At 43.8% G+C, this 22,696-nt stretch overlaps 1 long non-coding RNA gene across 1 annotated transcript; it reads left to right on the forward strand.

The window, feature by feature from the left end:
* Positions 1–6,790: 6,790 nt before the first annotated feature.
* On the forward strand, positions 6,791–15,842 carry LOC136789050 (uncharacterized). Its single transcript, XR_010827790.1, has 3 exons — positions 6,791–7,035; positions 10,086–10,569; positions 15,131–15,842. It is a non-coding gene; the product is annotated as an uncharacterized lncRNA (long non-coding RNA).
* The last annotated feature ends 6,854 nt before the right edge of the window (positions 15,843–22,696 follow it).

Below are 22,696 nucleotides of genomic sequence, written 5' to 3' on the forward strand. Positions count from 1 at the left end.
TGATGCCTATCTTCTTTTCTTGGTTTCCATCAATACTGTCCTCCTGCTGCTTTTCAGAACCTAACCCCAAAAACGTATTTTCTTCCACATACTAGCTCATCTTTCATATTTTGGCCACAGACAAATACTTCCATATAATCTGCCTCTGTGATATTTCAGACCTTTTCGATGCCTCTACAAAATGTTCTGTCTTGACTTGTTCCCATGTCCTCCCATTCAGAAACTCTATAAACTTCACTACTATCATCCTAATACATCATTTTGATGTTACCTAGCCCTGTGTAGTTTCTCCATTGGTTTCTCAGCTTCTCCTCCAGCAATGGAGCCATCCCCTGTCATTCTGCTTCCTTGTCTCTCCCAGACCAAGGGTGGATGGAGACTGGATGCTGTCTCAGGTTCAGAGGATGCCATGTTTTCCTTCTCTCACAGTCCCACTCCACGTGCAAAGGAGGATTTGTCTCTCTTCCCTTCATGCATCTAAAATACAGACGTCTGTATCTGTGTTCTGTGTCAGCTCCCCTCAGAATCAGAAGGAGGAAACTGGCACATGTGAAAGTAATTCATCTCATCCTAGGTAGGTCTGTGCCCAAAATAGGTCAGACGAATCTTGCCTTCAAAGTGCCATGTGCTTCTGACCACAAAGAGAGCCTGGATGACTAAATGTTTAATGTTAGCTGAGATGGATCCTGTCCTCAGCATCTTTCTGTTATACCATTGCCCTGCCTATTCCCCTGTTGCTCACAGCACATTATCCTCCTGAATGATCCTTTATCTCACTTCCCTTCTCATACAAGTGGCAATGTCCAGAGAAACAGTATCTTTCTCCCAGCAACTAATCAGAAGCAATTTCCCAGCCTGAACCTTCTTCTGAGATATCTTACCGATGTGGTATTTCGTGAAGCACCTTCCAGAAATCATTTGTGAAAGCTCTGGCTTATATTTCACATCTCTCCTCAAAACTCACCTCTACCAGGATGCATGCACTGTAGCTTTCCTACTGCTAATAGCTAAGTGGGTGGTCTGTTGGGAATCATTAAAATTCTTGCTCTTCTGCATTAACTACCCCGCCTTAAAAAACAAAAATAAAAATTCTAGGAGTGAAACCTGCTATTATCCTACCACCAGTATACCAGTGCTGACAGAACCATGGACTGGAGCCCCTCAAGACTGCAGCATGGGTTAACAGAATGGTTTACAATAGCTTTCTGACACTTCGTGAATGGCAGCATAAATTACAGTGCAGAAATAGATCAACAAGCTAAAGTGGCTTTACTTCTTTGAACAGCTCTTACAGGCACCAATGCTCCCCTACGGATTTAAAAGAGTCTTTTCTTCTTACTCCTCCACCTTCCTCATTTTAAGCAGGCAGCAGTGAATGGAAAAGCACATTGTGAAACACCATTGCCTCTTTATCAGGTTACAGCACTAGAGAAAAGAAAAGATGAAAATCCAAGTGAAAATCACTCCTGTTTCCAGTCTCACCCTGCCCTGGAGTCCCCCTAATAGCTGAAAGGGATTAGGATCTTAAATGACTTGCTGACAAAACCACTGTACAATAGGACCAGTTGGCAACATTGGAAGGAGATGTTCGGCTTTGTTTTCCTTCAGCTCCATAGAGGGTCTGACTAAAATACAACTATTCTGTTAGCCCATAAATAAATGCAAAACCTGATCAAGTTGCAGAAGTCCCCAGCACAAAGTTGAGGCTTTTAAGGGGATGATTTTTGGAAGCAGCTCTTCCCATGAGGGCACAGTGTGGGGACGCAAATACCTGCTTTGGCAGGAGGACGTGAGACAATTAGGGCTTGTTAATCTGAAATGCTGAGTGCCCACAGATCTCTTGGAAATCAATGGGAGCTGGGAAAGATCTTTGCCTCTGGGAGGAAGAAACATGCTCCTGCAAGAGGCTGAGAACTTACAGAGAAGTGACTATATAAAAGAATTTTTTAAAAAAAGAGCTCCAGTATTATGAATATCATCATATTGCTGCAGCACCAAGGCATCCTGGCTGGCTTCGGGGCACGGCTGTAGCAGCTGGTAGGACTCCCACATAAAAATGAGCTTCCAGGGACAAGTGTGAAGCTGAAATACAGCCGAAAGCATTAGGAAGATAGGCAAGACAACCAGAGCATGAAGAGCTGCACCACTATCCTCGTATTCTGGCACTGACTTTGCTCAGGATGAGGAGAGAACATGTTCAAAGAGAAGGAAGCCAACTCCATTTAGTATGTCAGAGAAGGAATCACGTAAGTACAGGAGAGAGCTGTAACTGTCTGTCTATCAGTCTTCAAGAGTAAAAGATGTCTGAGGAAGTTCCCCAGAATACCCATGAATGTCAGCAGTTTTTGCTCAGCAGAGCCTGGATCAAAGCACTAAAAAGAAGGTTTGCTCTTGCTGCCAGTTGCACTTCTGCTGTAAATTGGAAAGCTAAGGCCAGCTCCATGGGAGGAATAATCTGTACAAGCCAAGGATCAACATCCATTTGTAGATCTCCTTGCCACATGGATGGTAAAAACCATCTGGACTCACATTTGCTACATCCGTAGGACATGCATCCAGGTCAAAGCAAGTTGTTTCCAGGATATTATTCTAACTGAGGAAGGGAGGAAGATGTCTCCAGGGGAAAGCCATCACATCCTAAGATATATCTGTAAGCTCAGCCAAATGAACCTTGCTCTCCATGGTTCTCCATGGTTCCCCACAAGGGGAATCTCAGACTTTGCCACCTGAAGAGTGGTGTGATGAATCTCATTTATAGTGCAGAAACTTTCAACACCTTCTCACCACCACTGCTGAACCTATTAATTGTAGTTGTTGTTATTACTGTGTTTTTGAAACTACAGCCCAAACAGACGAGATTCCCAACATCAGCAGCTTCCCTGCAGAACCAGACACCTGCAGCTATGCTCAGATCCATCCCAGGACCAAAACCTTAAGTTTCTGCTTCACCTCTGGCAGCCTGGCACCTCTTTTCATGGTTAACCTGGTGCATGTGCTTTCCTAGACAAGGAGGCCCAGTCTTGGCATTAAAGAAGAAAGGTGTCCACATGAGATGCTGCCCTCAGCTTGCGCCTGCCTCTCCTCAAGACAGTGGCAGTAAGGACTGATTTTCAGGTTTCACTGGCAGGGTAAATGCATGCCTTCAACTCTTATCCACAGCTCAGAAGGGGGTCTTAAATATGTATTGCAAACACACACGCATCGCCCGAGACTTCAAGCTGCTCTGGTTTGTGTCTCATTAAGCTACGAGGTGATAACGACTGTGAAATCCACAGCGACCTGACACAGCTGGAGTCAGTGGGTACTTGAGAGATGCTGTTGCCTGTGGCCTTATGTTACCTGCGTAGAAACATTATGTTAAAATAAACAGAAGAGGAAGAAAGCATCGTTACCAGGCAGGTGCTGAGCAGAGAGTGCCTTTTCCCTGTGATAATTTGCTCTGCAGTTTTCAGGTTTGTTACTCGGTTTGGGGTCGTGTTATTTCAGTGTCTTTTCCCTCAGAATAAATATGGTATGAAAATTCTCCTAATGGACCCCCGTAGACAGAAATTCTCTCCAGGATGTGGAAGCAGCTGGTAAACACTCACAAGCTATAATATCCACATGACAAGCCTCAATACATGCTCACGCCCCATTAGCAACACCGCCAGGCTCTCTCCAAGCTTCTGACAGCAGGGGAGAAGTATCCTGGGGAGCCAACACCATGAGAAAAAGACCCTGATATGTGTCTGGGTACACCCAGTGGTGTGGACCAGGGATGGGGGAGACCTTCTGGGTCTTCCCAGCACCGTTCAGAAGTTAATCCAGCACTATGGCATTCAGAGAGAGCAAAGGAGAAGAGATAAGCAGTGCCTGGGACTGATGCTGGTGTGGTAAACTGCAAGAATAGGTCAAGCTGTCAGCTGTTATTAATTCTAGCAAAAAAACATATCTTCCAGTTCAACCTCAATTAATTCATATAGCATTTGTTTGAGGGCCTTCGTGTTACACTGTGGAATTACTGGCCCTGGCTTCAGCCTCACTAACCCGTCTGCCTCTCCTCCTGCACAGTTTAAATGTCAGTTATATTTTTGTGGTTGACTGGTTGCTGAAAGGATGAAAGAATAAGTGTTTGTGCTAACTGATCTACATGAAGATGCCTCATTAAGCAGGAATGGACATGGGACGATACAGTTTTGATGTTGTCTTGGCTTACTTTAGGAAACATATTTTCTGTTAGAGAAGTGGTGAGAAACGTGAAACACTGAGTTTGTTCCATTTGTCCCCGTTTTGCCACCTTTGCTTTAGATCTCCCTTTGCTTGGAATCCTACAGCACCAATGTGAGGAGGCCCAAGCTCAATTGTTCGTGCTGTTAGGGAAGAGGCTTGATGTGGCTTTGAGGTACCCAGCAGTTATTGCGCAGCTTTGTGCTGTTGTTGGGGCAAGTTGCTTCACACCTCTCTTGTTGGAGCCATTTGACTTCATATATATGATTAAACACTAATTGGAAGACCAATTGGCTAATCTTATATTTAGGAAAACTGGGATGAGAAACAGGGGGCTGGTCTGGGATGAGACACTGGGGGAACATGGATCCAGCTGTGCACTTGGCCATAACTCATTTCTATAAAGGGCAAATTTCTAGCAGTAACCCACATTTTTCCCTGCCAACCAGAGAAGGAAAAACCAGGTCTGCAGGTCCTCCTCACAGACTTCAGCCAGAATCCTGCTGATAACAAATGGGTAACCAGACTTTGGATGGACAGTTGTCTAGATCCACAGGTCAGTACTATGCTGAGGTCTGTAATTCCTGTTTGAAATCACACAGGAAGGAGACCTCAGCATGGGTCAGCCAATACCAACAGAACTGCTGAGGTATCCGACTGGTCTGGACATACAGATGGATATAATAATGCATTGACATGCGTGGATGATGAGGACCTGCACCCATTGTTCCTAATATACAATCAGCAACACAAGTGAGGTTCAAGAGTGAATATTTCAGAAAAAACTGTTTCAGTAGGCACTGACAGGATCCCTTTCTATTCTCATTTTCATGGGATATGTGCCTCCAGTCTCCTCTGAAAATGGGCACATACACGTCTTTCGCAGCCCACACAAATGACCACATTTCAGTTCTTCCAGACCAAGAAATGGAGAAAGTTCAAGGTGTCTAAAGCCTCCTCACAAAAGGAAAATAAGATATCTTCAGCACTTCTGAAAAAAAAAAATATATATATATATATACATATACACACCCTCCCTCATCCAGGCAAAGCACACATTGACTTGCAAGGGTGAGAAGGAAAGGGAAAAGCCTCCAGGAAATAGCAAACAGTTTCCAAGTCTTTGCCGTGTTCATTTTTACAGACTCTGGCTTTCTTCTGGGGAAAATAATGTCCTTTTTAAATGTGCCTGAACTTGGGCTCCCTTCCTACAAACATTTATTCAGGGAGGTGCTTTGTTGTTATTTATTCTCAACTAACGACTGAAGAAGGAGTATCCCAGAAGCCTGGTGGCCACAGGCATTGCTGCTCCCTGCTCATATTTCTCCTGTCCTAGGCTAACAGCAAATTGCCACAAAACCTCCATTTTGGGTTAGCTGGAGTAAAAGCAGAAAAAAAAAAAAAGTGCAACTCACACGTCTCTTCTTTTTGTCCACTCTGAAGGCATTACCTACCTGTATGTCTCTGGCCACTTCTTTTCCTCATACATTGAACAAGACCATTTGTGTTGCCTGACACCAAAGCCATCCTGCACAGAAGAGCCCGTGGCATCCTCTAAAATTTTCGTGCTGCCCTGTCTAGGCATTGTCTGGGAAGCCTGCAGAATTCATGCTCCATTCACTGGACCAGTCCAACAGCATAGACAGTCACGCTCCAATGTCCGGAGCAGTCCATGGCTTTGTTTAATTTCCCATCCTGTATCAGCTTGCAAGATCCAAGGCACAACCTGCTCCTAAGTGAAGTGAATCCAAGGCTCCATACAGCTGAAGGAGCCAGGAAGATTTTCCTCAAGGGACTGTGGCCATGCTCTTCAGCTGGAAATGGGGGTCCTCGGCAACTTTGGATGCTCGGGCTCAGAGCAGAGCCTTACAGCTGATGCACTTTTCACACTTAGAGCTCAACATGTGGCTGCACATGTTTGTGGCTAAAAATGTGCTTTCTCTGAAATGAAACTGGAATCAATAACCAATCAAGCCAGTGTGTGCTTCTGTGGAACAGCTTAAAATAGCTTTTTTTTTTTCTTTCTTAGCAACTGCTCGCAATAAGCTCAACATTTCATTTCTTCCACAGCCCTGAAAAGAGCTCTGAGATCACATCACCGCAGTCACAAATATTCCACATCATATAAAGCCAGAGAAGTACAAGGAACTGAAAGGCAGCAGACCACGCTATGCAACAGGAAAAAAAAAGAAAAAAGCACACTTGTACCCATAGTGCAGCAGCAGCCAAGCACTTCGAAACTCAGGAATGTGTAAATTGAGGTTGTTTGTAGAATATCACTTCACCTTCCTCTGTACGTATGCATCCTGAAACAGCTTTTAATTATAAGAATTGCATGCTATTTTTTACCACCACACCTCTCTCTCTCAATCTCTCAATACCTCTCTCAATCCTTGAGTAATGAACAGCTATTCAATATCTTGTTTTTTTTCTCCAGGACATGGTCTCATGCTTCATTTTTACTGCTTGCTGCTCAAACCCTGACCTGGAGTCAGAAGTCTCCATGGATCATGTAGGGATGGATTTTTTTATAGATGTTAGTTGCTTGGCCAAATTTGGGTAGGTTTTCCAAAGCAGGCGAAGAGGTCGGGTGTGTGACACAAGTTCGCTGACCCTAGTTCCCTGCTCCAGAGTGCAAAGGAGTCCTCAAGGAAAGGCAGCAGCCACTTTCCCTGAGGATAACGAAACTCATTTTTCTTCTGAGACAAGCACAAGATAAGCCCAGCGGAGGGTCCTGGGAAGGTTCAACCCCAGTGGGTCAGGTAGATCCAGATCTGAGAGTGTAGCCGGTGCCTTCTTACCCACCATGGCCAACTGTGCAGTCAGCAGGTAAGCCCATCTAAAATTCTGTTTTGATGAAGTGGTGTGCTCGTGGCTGTTCTTGGAAAATTGCCTCTCAGTACTGCCTGCACATGCAGACTAACACTCACATTAGGGTAGGCAGCAAGGTTTGAAAGAGCAGGAAAAATGTGCACTGAAACACAAATATATTTAACAGCACTGGCTGTTTTTAAAACTGCATGAAAATAAATTGCTTTCATTTTGCTCAGGAGCAAGAGCCTGGTTTTAAGTAGTCGCCCTCATTAACCCTTTGCTTTATAACATATGACTGCATCAACATTCAATAACCTTCCTTTGGGAAGGGGGGAAAAAAAAAAGAGAAAAGAAGAAACCCAGTCACACTGGTTGGATGGACCATCAAATAGACATTTGATGGATGAAGTGGAGAAATGGAAATGCCATCTGCATTTCCAGCATTCCCCAACTGATCAGCCCACTGGGAAATTGCAAGGGAGGAGAATTTGATATTCTCTGTGTGTCTGCTATTCACCATTACACACCAAATTTTGCAGGAGATCAATACTCTTTTAACAATTCTGCCACAGATGCCAGAGCTCATTAGTAGGAGGTGAATAACCATGGAGGTCGGAAATCCTATTTTACTTGTCTGTCTGAAGGATTTTGGTCTCTTATCGCCTTAGCTTGAGGATTTCATGACCAGATTTTACAGTCCACGTTGAGCTCTTACTCAGGTAAAATTTCCTTATCTAAATGAGTGTCTTGCCTGATTTGACACAGTAGGAGCCTCAGAGTCCTTTCATCATGAGTTATTGCAATTCTGTGTTGAATAAAATGTGTAGGACAGCAAACCAACCAGATCATAGCTACAGATGTCCCTATTTTGATGTTAGACCTGCTTATTCCGATCATCCAGAATTCCTCTTATCCTTAAAAGTCCTCTCCCCCTTGAAACAACAACAAGAACAACAAAAAATATAGTCACATTAAAAAAAAAAGAAAAATTGAGTGAAACCAAATTCTACACATGCATTCTTGCCTTGGTATTTGAACTATTTTTTGTGGTTATACAGATTTCTCCCCTCTGCCCCTTGCAAATGCAGATTTCACAAAATTCATGTCATTCTGACTTGCATCTTTGGTCCAGCTCTCAAGAGAAAATATGTTTCAGAAGCCAGTGTGGTCCCAGAAGGGCTATGAATAGGATTTTTCTCAAAAGCTGGTAGTAAAATACGATACTCCCCCCTTCACTTCAGTGCTCATGTGCTCTTTAGCTCTTGGGTTTTAGACGAGCTTAGAGAGGAGTTCATAGGACATTAAAGCCAATAGCCGTTACATTAATTAGTCAACGCCAATCTGTTTGCTTGAGACAGCCGGGCTGCTTGGGTCCAATCCTGCCAGATGCTGAGTTCACTGCTATGTAACCAAAGCCATTGAGGTGACTGGGCTTTGACAAAATGCTCCAGGTCCAAAACTCTTCTTTCAAGCAGAAATACCCAATGCTGAACGCCAAGCACCTGGGAAGCAAAGCTCATGAGACCTCTCCTGCAGCAGGTGCCACTGCTTTTCCCATGCGGAAGCAAGCAATGCAAAACACTGCTTTCACCAGTTCAGCCAAGGCACCCGCACAGGGCTGTGGCTATTCCTTAGTTAATCTGTTTGAAACTGTTGTTTAATCCCACCATAGGGTTTCTGAATGCGACAGCTTGCAACAGAGGTGACGGGAGGATATTACTGCAACATGTCAACGTTTTGCAATGGCTGGGAGCATTCCCTCCTCCTTGTCCTGGAGGAATGGCTTTTTTCCATGGATGCTTTTTTGTATTTATTTTTAAATTTACTAAATACAAAAAAAAAAATATTTATTATTTGCACGACAGAGTGGGCTTCGTTTTCCAAATTTACAATATTTTTCTGTTCCTGTAAACAATTGGGCTTCCCAGACTCTTCCCTGAAAAACAGAGAATGGAAGCTTTTGGGGAACCTGGCTGCAAAATTAGTTTCTCCAGAAGTTCACACTGGCCATACGCAACATGTGAATGCTGGGATTGCGTGACAAAATCTCTCCAAGAGAAAATCAGACTGATCTAGTTTCATAATTATTAGTAAGATGCTTAAATAAAATAAAATAGTGTTGTGATTTCACAGAGAATCCTCTGCGAAAGCCATCTGTACATGTAAACAGAATGATCCAAAACATTCATTTTAGACAGTAAGCCATGCAAAACCTTCACTCTTAACACACACATTTGCTTTATGTGAGTGGCATGTTTTAATCACAGAGGCCAGCAGACAATCAGAAAATACAACTGCTTGGTGTTTTTGCTGCTTTTAATTAAAGGGAATGAGAAAGCGTAGAAAGTAAGGGACAGATTTTCAAAGGCGCATGTTGCAAAATGGCTCTTTGACATTATTTATGATTTTGGGCATTTCCATCCAGATGCATTTTAAAATACTTTTGAATCCTGGGATAGAGTTTGCAAGTCCTATGACTTAAAATTCTCTTCAGAAACCAAATTTCGCTTTCCAAGTTTCATAAATTTAATACTTCTTTTTAATTTAGATAGGGAGTTTTCAAATGCTTCTGGAGGATTTAAGAGGACAGGTTCCAGGGAAAATTGGGAGGCTGTGTTAACCTAAAAATCTTACATTTTGAAAAGCTCCCTCACAGCTAAACAATTCTACGTACTAAGGGTTTCTTTTTCCAGACCACTACAAATCTTCTCTTCTTGGGCTTCAAAGCCCTCCAGAGGATTTTATTTGATAAAAGACTTTTCAAATATGTTTATGAGCTTCTCTAAAGTCTTGAAGACATGTTTTCACAAGACCTGCATATGAAAGAGTGTTTTGATAGAAGTAGTCCTGTTTCTGAAACTGGGATTCATTTAATTTAATTTTAGCCATCTAGAAGTTGGGTCACCTGGTGTGCTAATCACCAGGGCTCCCTTGTCTGGCTTCACTGGAGTGAGAAATAAGCACCTATGGTGTTGCCCCATCTCGTCTCTACAGATGTGTAGCTCAGGATGGGATCTATTCCTTTCAGCTATCTTTACCTACCTCTTTTTCTCTCTTCACTGTAGGAGGAACCCAGCTGATTTGATGGGATGCTTGGCTCTCAGGTGGCTGCTGTTGGCACTGATGGAGTTCATCCTGAGAATACCTGAGCTGTGTGATGTGGAAGGCATTAAGCACGATGCTGTGAGTTTGTGTCACTGAGCTTCCCAAATGAGTGGGAAGTTCCCAAAAGCATACCCCATAAACAAAACATTAAATCTGTGCCCACACAGATTTTGTGGTCTTCTGTGCAGAGGTGGTTTCATGACCTTCTCTTCAAGAGCACTGTGCCCATAGTTATCAAATCATAAGGACCATTTGCCCACCACATAAGCTGGCGTAGGAAGAAACTTGCTTGAGTCAAAATCTGAGGCTCCGCGTAGCATCCACTGCGAGGCAAAGCTCCGATAATGAGCTTCTGGAACAAATTGCTCCATCCACAACTGTGCTCGCTCAAATACAAGGCACGCATATGAAAGTCTGAGAAACAGGCAGGTTCTGCATTGGCAGGTGGGTACATAAGTGTCTGACACATTTAGTCTGATTCATCCAGGAGTAAATTTGTCATTGTTGGGGCAGGACCAAATCGACTATAGGAGTTTTATCATATGTTCACAACATCTTTTATTTTCATCAGTTGCAGCTTGGCGTGCCACAAATTAATGTGCTCATGCGTTAGGTCAGGGTTTTTTTCTATGCGGGCTATTTTAGCATTACCCAAAAATGGTGCATTTTAGGAAACAGAAATCAGTATAAAAACTCCATTTATATTTGCATCAGTGCAGCACATTCAAATCTTTCGGAAAAGTCTTTGGTTGCCAAAACTTTGAGGAAAGAACTGTGACCTTCTGCTGTGTTTCCCATGCTTGTTGTCTTAATTAAACTTGTTGTGAGTCATGTTTACAACACCCAGCTTGCTTACCTCGGACCTATAACAGACAAAGGCTTTCAGCCCCTGATGTGCGTGTCCAAACTCACCAGAGATCACTGCCACTGTTTTCGTCACTTCCTGTACATGGAAAATGCAAAGGCCAAATTTAGAAACAGATCACAAGTCTCTGGTCAGTTTGTTTCCAAGAAGGCTGATGAAATCTGCTTTGTTATTTAGCTTAAACCTGTCTTCCCAAGCATTATCTTCCTGGAGACTTTCAAACCTGTTTCCATCCCCTAAGCTGTTAACTCCTGCAGCATTAGGACAAAAAGAAAAAGCAAACTTTTCCTGGGGGCCGAGAGGCAGATGCGAGGTTGTAAATGTCATTTGACAGCACAAACCCTATGTATGTGAAAACAAACAGGGCTCTTTTGTGTATTTAAATCTAGAAGAAAAAAAATGCAAAGCAAGATATACTTATTAGCATAATAAGATAAAGAGTCTGAAAGAGTCACTGCCCTGCACATTGTGCATAAATTTATGCATCCTCCTTGCTTACTATTACAACCTTAAAATTACTGACACCATTATTGGATGAAAGAGATTCCATTTCTTTAATATTTGCTCAAAAGCCCACTCAGCTGCTTTTGAGTTGGCAAATATGAAATCAACACATGCTTCAGATTACAAGGGCAACCACTTGTTTAAAATAGGTTTAACGCCAGAGTGCGTGTAGAAAACAAATGGGGCAAAAGGGAGAAGGAACAGTCTGATAATGTCAGATTTTGTGGAGAAGTAGGAGCTGTAGATTTAGGTACTGCTGTGGTTAGCAAAGCCCTGGAGATGCTCTTTCAAGCAGGAAATAGAAGATACAAACAGATGCTGTCCTGGAGGGCGTCACTCTGTGCATCAAGAAAAGAAGAAATAAAAAGTTTGGAGAGGCACAAGGAAAGCTTGGTAATTCTTATTATTTAACTCATATTTTTAAGGCTTATTTTTAAATTTTATTCTAATGAAGATTTAATTATTATTATTATTCATTACTATATTTTTTTTTAATTATTGTTTCTAAATCTTAATTTCAACTCCATGCTCTGCTTTGCTCTGGAGGAAGGTCTAGCATCCTGTATGGCCAGGCACACACCCCAACCCATTCCCAAACAAGCCTGGGTGCTTGGCTGTGCTTAAACGAGGGCAAGGAGAAGGGCAGCGAGGAGCACCCAGCCACTGCGGACGATCCCTCTGAGAGCCAGGAAGAGCTGTGTCCTGAAGGCAGGCGTCCGCCGGGCACCTCCAGCCCTCCAGCACAGCATCCTCCTGGTCGCTGTCAGATAACCTCGCTTCCCCAGCCCTTTATGTCAGGCTGTGGCTCCTATTTTTGAACTGACGTTACCCGGGCTTAATCCACTTAGCCTGTGAGCACCTTCATCTGCTTCCCGCAAGCAGTGCGCGAGGCTGCGAGATCCTCCCGGCTGCACTCCCCCTCTGCCCCGCTCACAGCCTGTATTTATAAAGAGGTGGATTAGGAACATTACAAGGCAGGTCACTGGGTGTCAAGCTGCTCTTTCAGGGCTTAAAATCCGAGGCTCACTCAAGCTGGAGAGCTCTCCATCCTTGTGATAACAGTTCGGATGACTCTCACATTGTACTTGTAATTTGTAAATGGTGCAGCATTAGAGAGAGCATTAGAGACACTGCTCCTGTAAACAAAGCAATTGGGGTCTGTAGAAATGCTTTATCTTAATGTCACATAGGGAAAAAAATAAAAAATGAGTATTTTTAAGTGCAACTCATAGCTGTTGCAAATCCACTTTTCTCCCCTGCTGTCATTCAACATCAGATGATCTACACTCACCACGGTCCCCAGCCTGTAATCCCCTCTGAACCGGCCAGCCCCAAGAGCAATTATTTTGGTTGTCTTCTGATTGGTGGGGAGAAATAATATGCTCATAGCACGGTCACCTCACAGGAAGCATGGCCAAATGCCCACTGCCCCTATAGTGCCTCTGGGTCCCACTCAGTGACATCTCAGTGCTTAAGACCATGCATGATGCATGGTGCATGGTCAAAAGTTAGACCAAGCTCTGGCTGCAGACTGTGAGGTGTGTTTTGGTTGGGCCCGTGTCTTTTAGGAAGTGCTCCACCTCAAAGCCAGGCTCCTAAAGCTTGTAAATCAGGAGCATCCATTCCCCACTGGTGTGCTGCAGGGATCAGCGAGAGGGCAAATCCCGAGTGCTTCGTCATCATGCTGAGCTCTAATCCCATCAGCATCTCCGGCCACTCCATCAATCCGATTAAAATATGGCTGAAAGTCATAACGCAGCTGGCTTGCCCACGGGGAGCGAGCCCTGGTCGTGCAGGCCCAGCACCACGCTGCTTGCAAGCAGACCCCAGGCTGTTTTTTTTTGGGGGGGGGAGAGGGGAACAGTCAGAGGTGCAGACAGGGCAGCCCACATTCAGTATCACTTCGGAGAGGTAGGGGCTGTGCTTTTATCCCCCTCCCATCCTTTCACAGCCCCTGTGCTTTTGATGGATGAGGTAATTGTAGCAGTGCTGTCAGAGCATTTCACTTTCACACCAAAACAGGCCCAGGGCCACACACAGGGTTCACCGGCATATCTCGAATGAGGACCAGTGGGCTGGGTTTGGCCCTCGGGACAACTCCAAGTGGCCAACTGCCATTTGGTGGCTAAGTAGGTGTTGACCTCCACAGTGTTCACAGGGGATGGCCCTTGCTTTTGCACAAAAGCACATAAAGACAAGACCGGGTAAGCCAAAAACCACCTCTGCGTGACTCCATGAGGTTACCCTCACACTCTCTCTGTATAAAAGGAAATAGGAAAAGGCAATAGGAAAGGTGTAGCTGGCTTATTTTTTGTATTTTCTAGGTCTGTCCAAAGCCTTACTGTCCTTTCCACTGCACTTGTCTCCAGAAATCAGCCTACACTTCCCAGTCATTTAGATTTTTTCTTATATTTACTTTCCCAACAAGAAACTGCTCCTAAAAAACATAGGAAATAAAGCTGGGAGCCTTCTTAATATGTCATCTAAACCACAGCTTCCTCCAAAAACGGCCAGACTCTACAGTTATCCACACGCACTCATCACCCCCTCATGCAGATAGCAGCAGTCTAGTGCTTTGAGGGCAGGGCTGCCTCTGCAGTATGTATGGTGACACCCACACCAGTTTGGGAAAATTATTCACGTCCCTCTTTTCCTATTTTTTTTAATGGAGAAATATTGCACTAAAGAGTGTAACTGAAAGGAGAGTTTTCCATAGGCCTGTGAACAAGCCTGGAGAATTCACTTGCAGAGATAAAAATCTCCCTGTGAATATATTCCATGGGTGGATTCAAAAGTTATATTAAAGAGATGATCAAAGTGTGATACAGAAGATGAATCATTCCATCCAGATTCCAGATGTAATATTCTCTATTATTCCTCATTTATCTGAACTTTCCTTATGCCTTCCTTTTTCTCGCCTTCTCCTTTAGTTTAAGAGACTTTTCACTGTGTAAAATACTCTTTTACAGCTCTGCCCCATGCGTGGAGCAGGTGACCCAAACGCACAGCAGCGGGCCTGCAGCTGATGTTAAACCCCATGCAGACCCACACCCGTGTCTTGTGTATCGGGAAAAGCAGTACAAATGTGTTTGATTTGTAACTTTACAAGGACTTTCTTGTTGAGGTTTAAGCTTCTTTTATTAGTAGACTTAAGAGGAAGGCACCATTAACACATAACAAAGGAGGCAGCATTAAACTATTGCCATAACAGCAATGTTTTAAAAAACCCACTACTTAGAGGTTTATAGGGTTCCTTTGACAGATTATTGCAGAAGCCACAAAATGGAAACAGAGGAGGGAACTTCTCAGTGGCATTGTGCCTTTCCACATGCTTTCAGCCCTACACAGAGGGACATTCCTGGTCTAAACACAACTGTAACCTCACTTAAACAACTTCCTTGGCTTGAGGCCACACAGGGGTTTCCCTGCAGTAGGAGAATCCCCTGGCCAGATTTAAGACCCCACTGTGCTATCGGAGCAACTCAGGAGAGCCTTAGCAGTAAAACTGAAGGAATAATTCAACAGCTGAAGCAACCACTTTTCCTCTCCCAGGTAGCCTTGTATCAGACAAGACTCCCTGTTCAGCCTGGTTTCTGCAGTTTTCTTTCAGCTTTTCCATGTTGTATTTTTTTCTAGGTATTTTGAATGAAGGGTACCCTGGCCCTGAACATTCTCCAAGGAAAACATCACAGTGTTTCAACACAAGATGTCTAAATAAAATGCTGTATCTTTTCTAACACTTCCATATTTGCTCTTTTTTGTCAAAACTATAAAAGAAATTGAATTTCAAATTCTTACCCCAGAGCTACTTTTAAACGAATTCTCCATCAGAAAAAGTTTTCCTAGATCTGCTTATCCGATTCAATCTATGCATGCTCCTAGACTGCCATATGATAAGGACATTAGTAAAAGCTTTAAGTATGTATTATTTCAAGACATTTGCTTATAAAGTGGCGACAGTCTGTATTAGCAGCCTTTCTTCTCTGTGAACTCTGAGCTGCAGAGGAAGGAAAGAGTTGGTTGGTCCCAGAGAAGGGACCCAGCTGAGCATCCTTTGGTGGTTCCCCTCCTCTGGTTCCTGCCACACACCAACATGGGTCCCCAACCCTGCACACCTGGTGAGGGACCTGTCCTCGCTGGGCTTTCCTTGCCCTTGTCCACCAGCTGGAAAATCCTTGAGCAATGACTGAGGGTCCCCTCCCTGCTCGGCCAATGCTGGAGATGGGGGGAAGCCACGGAGTGGAGGAGATGGGCAAGCATCCATCAGGCAAAAATCATTGCTCTGAGCCAGAGTCCTTGTGGGCAAGCCAGCTTCCAGGTCTATTAAACTGATTTCTTCCTTCACCACCTGTATTTTCCCGTTTTTTAGGAGCTGCCTTAGCCTTCATGCAGCATGACTTAATCCGGTGCTTTTGATGTCCTCATAGATTCCACTCCTCGGACCTTGCTCCATGATCTCACCTCTCCACTGTCTCCTTTTCACCTAATCTCTGACATGGAAGCATCTCTTTCCCAGCCCTCAGCCACACTTGCCTTTCCATACATACCCTGACCAGCCTCTTCATACTTTCCAAACCCACCCTCAGTTCCCCAGCGATACACCCATGTGGGCAGGTCACCACCCTCAAGGGCACCGGGTGCAACAAGACATTTTGGGTGGCCATGTGTCATCTCATGCTACTTTAGGAGGTACTTCACAGCACAGCCCCATGATGGTGCAAGACGCGATCCATGCGGTCCCACCACCCCATGCCCCCAAAGAAAACCCAAGCAGAAATCCCAATCTACCCAACTGGTAGAAATCCCAAGGTGCACGTGTTCCTCCTAGAAGCAGGGTATTACCGTCCTCGGCCCCGCGCACAGGAAAGGACTGCAACGCACCACTTCTCACTGGAGGGAAGGCTGCCTGGAACATGAGCTCATGTTTTCCTAAAATAACCAGCAACCATGTGCTTAAACTTAACACCTGAGGCAAAGCAAGAGTCACCGTTAACACTGTGCAGCCTTCAAAACAGCCCGCGCGCGCGGCACGGCGCGAGCCAGAAGCACCGAGCGGCCAGCAGCTGTCCGAGGGTGACTAATGCCCCGCTGCTAAAAACAACTTCAAGGGGTTTTCCATGAGCAAATCTCATTACAGGTAGAGTATTGACTTTTCACCTGCTAAATACAAGAACTCCACTGTAATGCCCACACTGCCGGAATTTTTTTACCCACACATGCCACAGCTGGTAAAGGAAACCTAGCTCTTTCATAAACAATGGCAGCATCTGATCCTTGTTAACACCATTCCCAAATGCCAAAAAAATCACCCCTCCAGTAGATTATGCAGGAGTGTGGAAATGAGGGTTAAGGATGTGTTGGAGACATGGCAGAGAAGACTGGAACGTGAAGTAAAATGCATGCATGGACATAAATGTCTAAAGTCCAAAGAAAAGTTGTAGAAAATAGTGTGCTGATATGGCTGCTCAGAGAAGCATGGTGTTACACCAGAATATGTGGTCCTGTCAAAAACACATAGCGCTCTCCAGCTTCACAAAACTCCAGCAAAATTCCCCAGAGCCTCATTTCAGCAAGAAACCAGTAAAAACGGCCACTGGTTCTCTTGGACTTAGCAAAGTCTCTGTCCCTTTGGATTCACAGGATCTTGCTGCTCCTCTTCCCAGGCCACCAGGCCTCCTTTTCATTGCTTCTTCTTCAGTGACTAAAAGTCACATCTCCAGCAAACTGAATGAACACGCAGCTCAGATCATAGAGGGGAGAAACGTACACAGTGTAAATTTCTGAACTCATTCAATTAATATCTTGCATAATCAGACTCCAAAAATTACATTTTTGAGGTTTGGAGTTAAGTTAAGCAGTTGAACTCTGTAATCCACTGTCTGAGACATGACATACTGTTTGCCAGCCCTGACTGTCCCTGACGGGTTGATTCATCTTATAAATCATTTGGTCTTCCAGATGAAATATACACCGATTTCATTTTGCTTACTTTATTTTAGGAGCAAGCAACCCACAGATGGGTGTGTCATAGTGCCTTCCCAATAGTGCTCCTAGGAACAATACTTTCCTTGCACAAGTGTTAATGAAAAGTAAAGAGAGAGATTTGCAATTGAAATGAGGCTACCTTGAGGAGTTGCCAAAATATATATGAATAAATTTCCCCATTAGCAGTGTTATACTGGCAGCTGAATTTTGTGGGAAACATATACATACCTCTTTCTGCTTTAGGAGATCCACCTTTCCACATCAGTATTTCCTAGCATAACTTCTGTTAAAATATCCAAACACAGTCCTGTGCAGCTACTGTCACAAGGACTCTACCATGGATTTCCTCCAAGGAGGCTTTGCTTAAGTCATGCTGCTGTGAAGACTATGAACAATGGTAGAAGATGTGGCACTGGGAATACAAGAGGAATGGATTGGTACAGGGCAGCTCATGGTGACCGTTGTCCTTGAGAAGACAGCCAAGCTTTGAAGACACTCAATATCTCTGTCCTGAGGACTCTGCAGCAGTTCAATGTGAAATGGATGGGCTGTCCTGGTCAGAAAAGAGGAACAACATAAATCTTCTAAAAGGTTTTTTACTCCAGAGAAGGGTCAAAAAGTCCAGCATGGCAAACAGGCAGGATTTCAACACCTTGAAACAATTAATTCTAGTGTTCCCAAGAGATAAGAGACTGCCTTCAACTTATTTCTAATTAACTTACAAATTAGCCCACTGGCCCATAAAGAGCATCATGCACTAATTGAGCCCAGCTGTTTTATGGGAAAAGTCACAATGAAATCTGTAGATTACAGGTACCAAAAGGAAACATCCTATCAGGATGTTATTCAACTCCTGACTCAGTGCTCATTGACCCTGGATGTTGTTAAAGCTAAGAACACGCTCAGTCACAAAGAATTAAGCATTTACATCAGATCCTGGGGATATCCAAAGTTATAATCAATAGGAAAAAGAGGCAGTGCCATTAGTGCCAGTGGTTACCTGGGATTTGCATCTCATTTTGATGGAGAGCCACAGTTGAAGCTTTTCCCACAGTTGGAGCACTCGTAAGATCCTCTCCCATGTGGTTTCTAAGGAGGTGTAAGCTCTCCCTGAGCTGGCACTATTGCCTGTCTTTCCTCACTGAGGAACAGCTTATATTCATGAAACCTGTAGGCTATTTGTGAGACCTTCTCTCCTCCACTTCAGGTGGCAGAGATCAGAGGCGTTCAGGAGGTGCTGGAGGCAGGAGAGTGGACAGAGAGGGCGGGAGGCAGAGATTTGCACGGTCAGCCAGCACACTGGTTGCATAAGCCTTGTATCCATGGGAAATTGCATTGAAACCTTGTTGGAAGAAATATAAACACATAGCCTTTTAGGACTGAAGTCGTTTATGCAGAAATTTCCCCCATGGTCAGACTATTTCATAATTATCCACGCTGGGATGTCTTGCGTTTTCCTTTGAAGCATCTGGTTCTGGGCATGTCACCATTAGCCTGACATAGCAGTTCCTATCCTTATATAATAACAAGCCGTTTCTTGACTATTTCACACAAAATGTCTCTCTTTTTTTTTGCCCACTAAATGACCTGGAACTAGAACACAAACATTCTGTTTGCACAGTTTTACATAACATTTGCCATAGTTTTCACACAACGCTATTAAAGACTAATTTGTTTCTGTTCCCAGGCTGATGGAAAGCAGTTCTTTTGGTAGCTCTATTGCGTCAGTGTTCTTTGAAAATGTAAATAAAGATACTGAGATAAGACCCGTCCAACTACACAGCCCTTTTTCTCTTTATGTTTACTAGACACTTCAAGCTAAATAAAATTATTCTTTGCACTTGATCTGCCCAAGAACATGCTCGACTAATTGATAATCAAATTTCCTTTGATATCATGATCCCTCACCAACATATTATTGCCACAAGCAGCATCTAAGAGGATCCACAGTAACATTTTTCAAGACGGCATTCTGAAAAATGACTTAGGCTCCCAAGTACCACTTTGGAAAGCAACTTAGCTCCTTAGGAATGGGATTTTCAGGGAGATTTAGATTCTTGATCATTTAAAGGCCAGCTTGGAAAGAAAAATGAGTTTCTACTTAGCAGACCTTTCAACAGCATTGCATTGGCAGCTTCTATTGACCTTGATGGAAATGCATCACCTGTTGAAATCTGACAATCTCACCAAGCACCCATCTTCACCTTTAGGGGTATAAAACACCTTTGCAATCTGATTTAAGGATGCTTTTCTCAACTGGCTTCATATCTTTCTCGCTGGGTAAAATATAGGAGTGTTTTCTCCACTTGGTTCCTTTTGGGTTGGTGAGTTGGAGGTCATTTTGCACGGCAAGGATTCCTGAATTTCCTGAATTTTCGATAAAGACAGTTGTACTAAAAACAACTATTTTGCGAAACTGCCCTCTGTCTCTTTGGAAAAGATGGAGGTATAACCCACTTAACATGCATACTAACCTCTGCATGTGCCCAGTTTTGAAAGAGTAGGGAAATTAGTCAACCTCGTGTTTACCTCTGGTGCTGCAGGTACAGGACGTATCCAACCCTGTATTGGGTTGGACACCTTGTCTACACTGACATGTAGCCCCAAAGTATTTAAATAAGCCTAACAGTATGGATTCCTGAACTCAACTCATCAAATGACAGAGCCATGAAGCAGATGTGGTGGTAGAAGTTGCCTACAGATAAATGGAAAAAGGCATTGGCAATTTCTGTCTTCGCCTTTGTCTCTGCCTGCTTTGCTAGCTTCTTCCCTCCTGGGCTTTATTTCACCAGATGTTACATATGATCTTCCAGTCTCTGAAGATGGGAAATCCCTCCCTATCAGACATGAAAGATGATGTTTTGGGGTTGCTGTTTAAACAACTGCTACAGTCCTTGAAGATTTGTATGTAAAATCCCAAGTGAACAGTGCCAAGGATCTCTAAGTGTAAAAATATGTGAGGAGAAAAGCAAGAAACGCAGGAGAAATGGTTAAGCATCATGTCAGATTTTTATGAAGGCAGATCACAAGGTATATAACACAAAGTTACATGAGTAAAGTAGCCTTCAGAAGGCCACATGAGCTATCTGCTGTTTATAGTACAATATGAAACTGCAAAGCCACATTTCAAAGGGAACATTACATAGAGCAAATTGACTACTTGCCCAGTCAATCTTTCTTCTGACATTTCTTGTTTCCCTTTGCCCTCTCCCCCCCTTCCACCTCACCCCATGAATTTTGATAAGCCTAAAGAAATGTCAGTTTGGAATAGCTACCTCATGCTGGACCCCAGAATTCTTACCAAAAACACAAAGACCAGTCAGATAAGAAAAACCGAATATCAGTCAGTGGCACAAGAACAAGGCCTCCTTCAAGGTGAGAGAGTATTTCAGGAGCCAGAGAGATGCCAAATAAACAGCTTGGCATCACACCCACTGTGGCAAGAGGTTTCTGGAGGCAGAGCAGCCCATAGGGGTGCCATGATCTCAAGATGCTGCTTGAAGCAACAGCCAGCCATCATTGCCACTCCCCGGTATGGGCTGCTGATGGAAATGTGTTCAGAGGAGCCTGCCAAAACTTACCCAGAGTATAGACTGTTCACATTAAAATAAATAAATAAACAGATAAATAACAGTAAAAGTAAAATAAAATACATTTTTAAAAAAAAGATGAAAATGCTTAAAAACATTTTGATGCAAACCTCCCCTTGAAATTGTGGACTATATGGACTTTATGAGGAGCTCAGCAGTGCCAGGGCTATCTGAGAGCTGCTCTGTCCAGCTCCAGCACAGGTATGCCAAGTGGGAAAGGGAAAGCCCCCATGCCCCATAGAGCCATGGATTTGTCAAGGGGATTGACTGATCTCTTCCCACCATGTCCCCTCCAGGAGTGGGTACCAACCCTGCCAAGGGTCTGGCACCAGAAATCACTCCTTGCTTTGGGAAGCTGGGGCAAGGAATCCCCCCACTCTTCCTTTCTTCTGTTCTTTGGAGGCTCAGGAGGATGGGGGCGAAGCCACCCCTTCCTGAGCATCACCATGCTCCCTGGGGAGGAAAGCATCTCCCACCAACGTGGTGCCCTGGCCAGCAGTCATCCTCACCCGGCTTTATCCTGGTGTTTAATAAACATCCCAACAGCTGCTTAATGGTATCAGCTGGGACAAAAGTACTGGACATTTTGAGTGCGATTTTACAACGTCTGTGGCCTCCAACAATTCGTTATTTCTTTAGCACATGCGGAGCCTGACCCCGCGCGCATTCTTCAAATCCCTTTGCTCTCTTCCCCTTCTTTTCCTGCTCCCAGAAAGGCCACAGGATGGAAAAAAAAAATTATATCCAAGGGGAACTAGTATTAAATTATAAGTAGCAACAACCAGGCACTTCATCAGCATGAACACAGTATTCATAAATCTTTATCACCAGCAATTTTTTTACATATCTGGAATCCACTATACTGCAAATTAGTCCCATTTGTCCACTCAGTGCTAATGCCATTAAATTCAACCTCATTTGCCAAGCACGTGAGGCCAGAAATCCCTGGACTTGTTAATTTTTCAGATGAAAAAAAAAATTATCTTGATTCCTAAGCTACATTTTTACGGAAAGAAATTGTATTGTAGCTAGAAACTACACCCTTGTAACTCTGAGGAAAATTAAGACCAGACCACCCTTTGTTTGGGTTGGCGCTGGTGGGCACTTTAACACCTGTGTTATTTTCTTATGCTCCGAGAACAGCCGCTCATTCCTTTCCACTCCAACCCAATATTTTTCACCTCTGCCTCTGCCTGGGGTTGCCACAGAAATTTCAGCATGGCCAGGGTGACTGAATGTACAATTTCTCTCAGTTTCCCAGAGACCGTTCTGAAAAGAGGGGGGTCCTTTTCTTTTCCCCAGAAAGGTAACTTAAAGCATGGGCAAAATGTTCTGAAAGCTTGGCAATGCTGGCAAGAAAAAAAAAACAGTTTTCCTGAAGCTGATTATTTTCTTTCCCTATTTCTACCAGTCCTACCACCACTTAATGCCCTGCAATTAATGGTTCCCCAATGAAATGTGTTTTCTAATTTTAATTTTCCATTTTTGTATCTTAGTTGACTGTGGCTGTTAAAAAGTTCAGGTCTTCACCAAAGGGTCACTACAGCAAAAGATTAATATGAAACTGTCACAGAGCTGGTTAGAGCATAAGCACTGGTGTACATATTTGAGATGGGAAATTCAAGAA

The sequence above is a fragment of the Anser cygnoides genome, chromosome 1 (genome assembly GCF_040182565.1).
Source record: "Anser cygnoides isolate HZ-2024a breed goose chromosome 1, Taihu_goose_T2T_genome, whole genome shotgun sequence".
Taxonomy (NCBI): domain Eukaryota; kingdom Metazoa; phylum Chordata; class Aves; order Anseriformes; family Anatidae; genus Anser; species Anser cygnoides.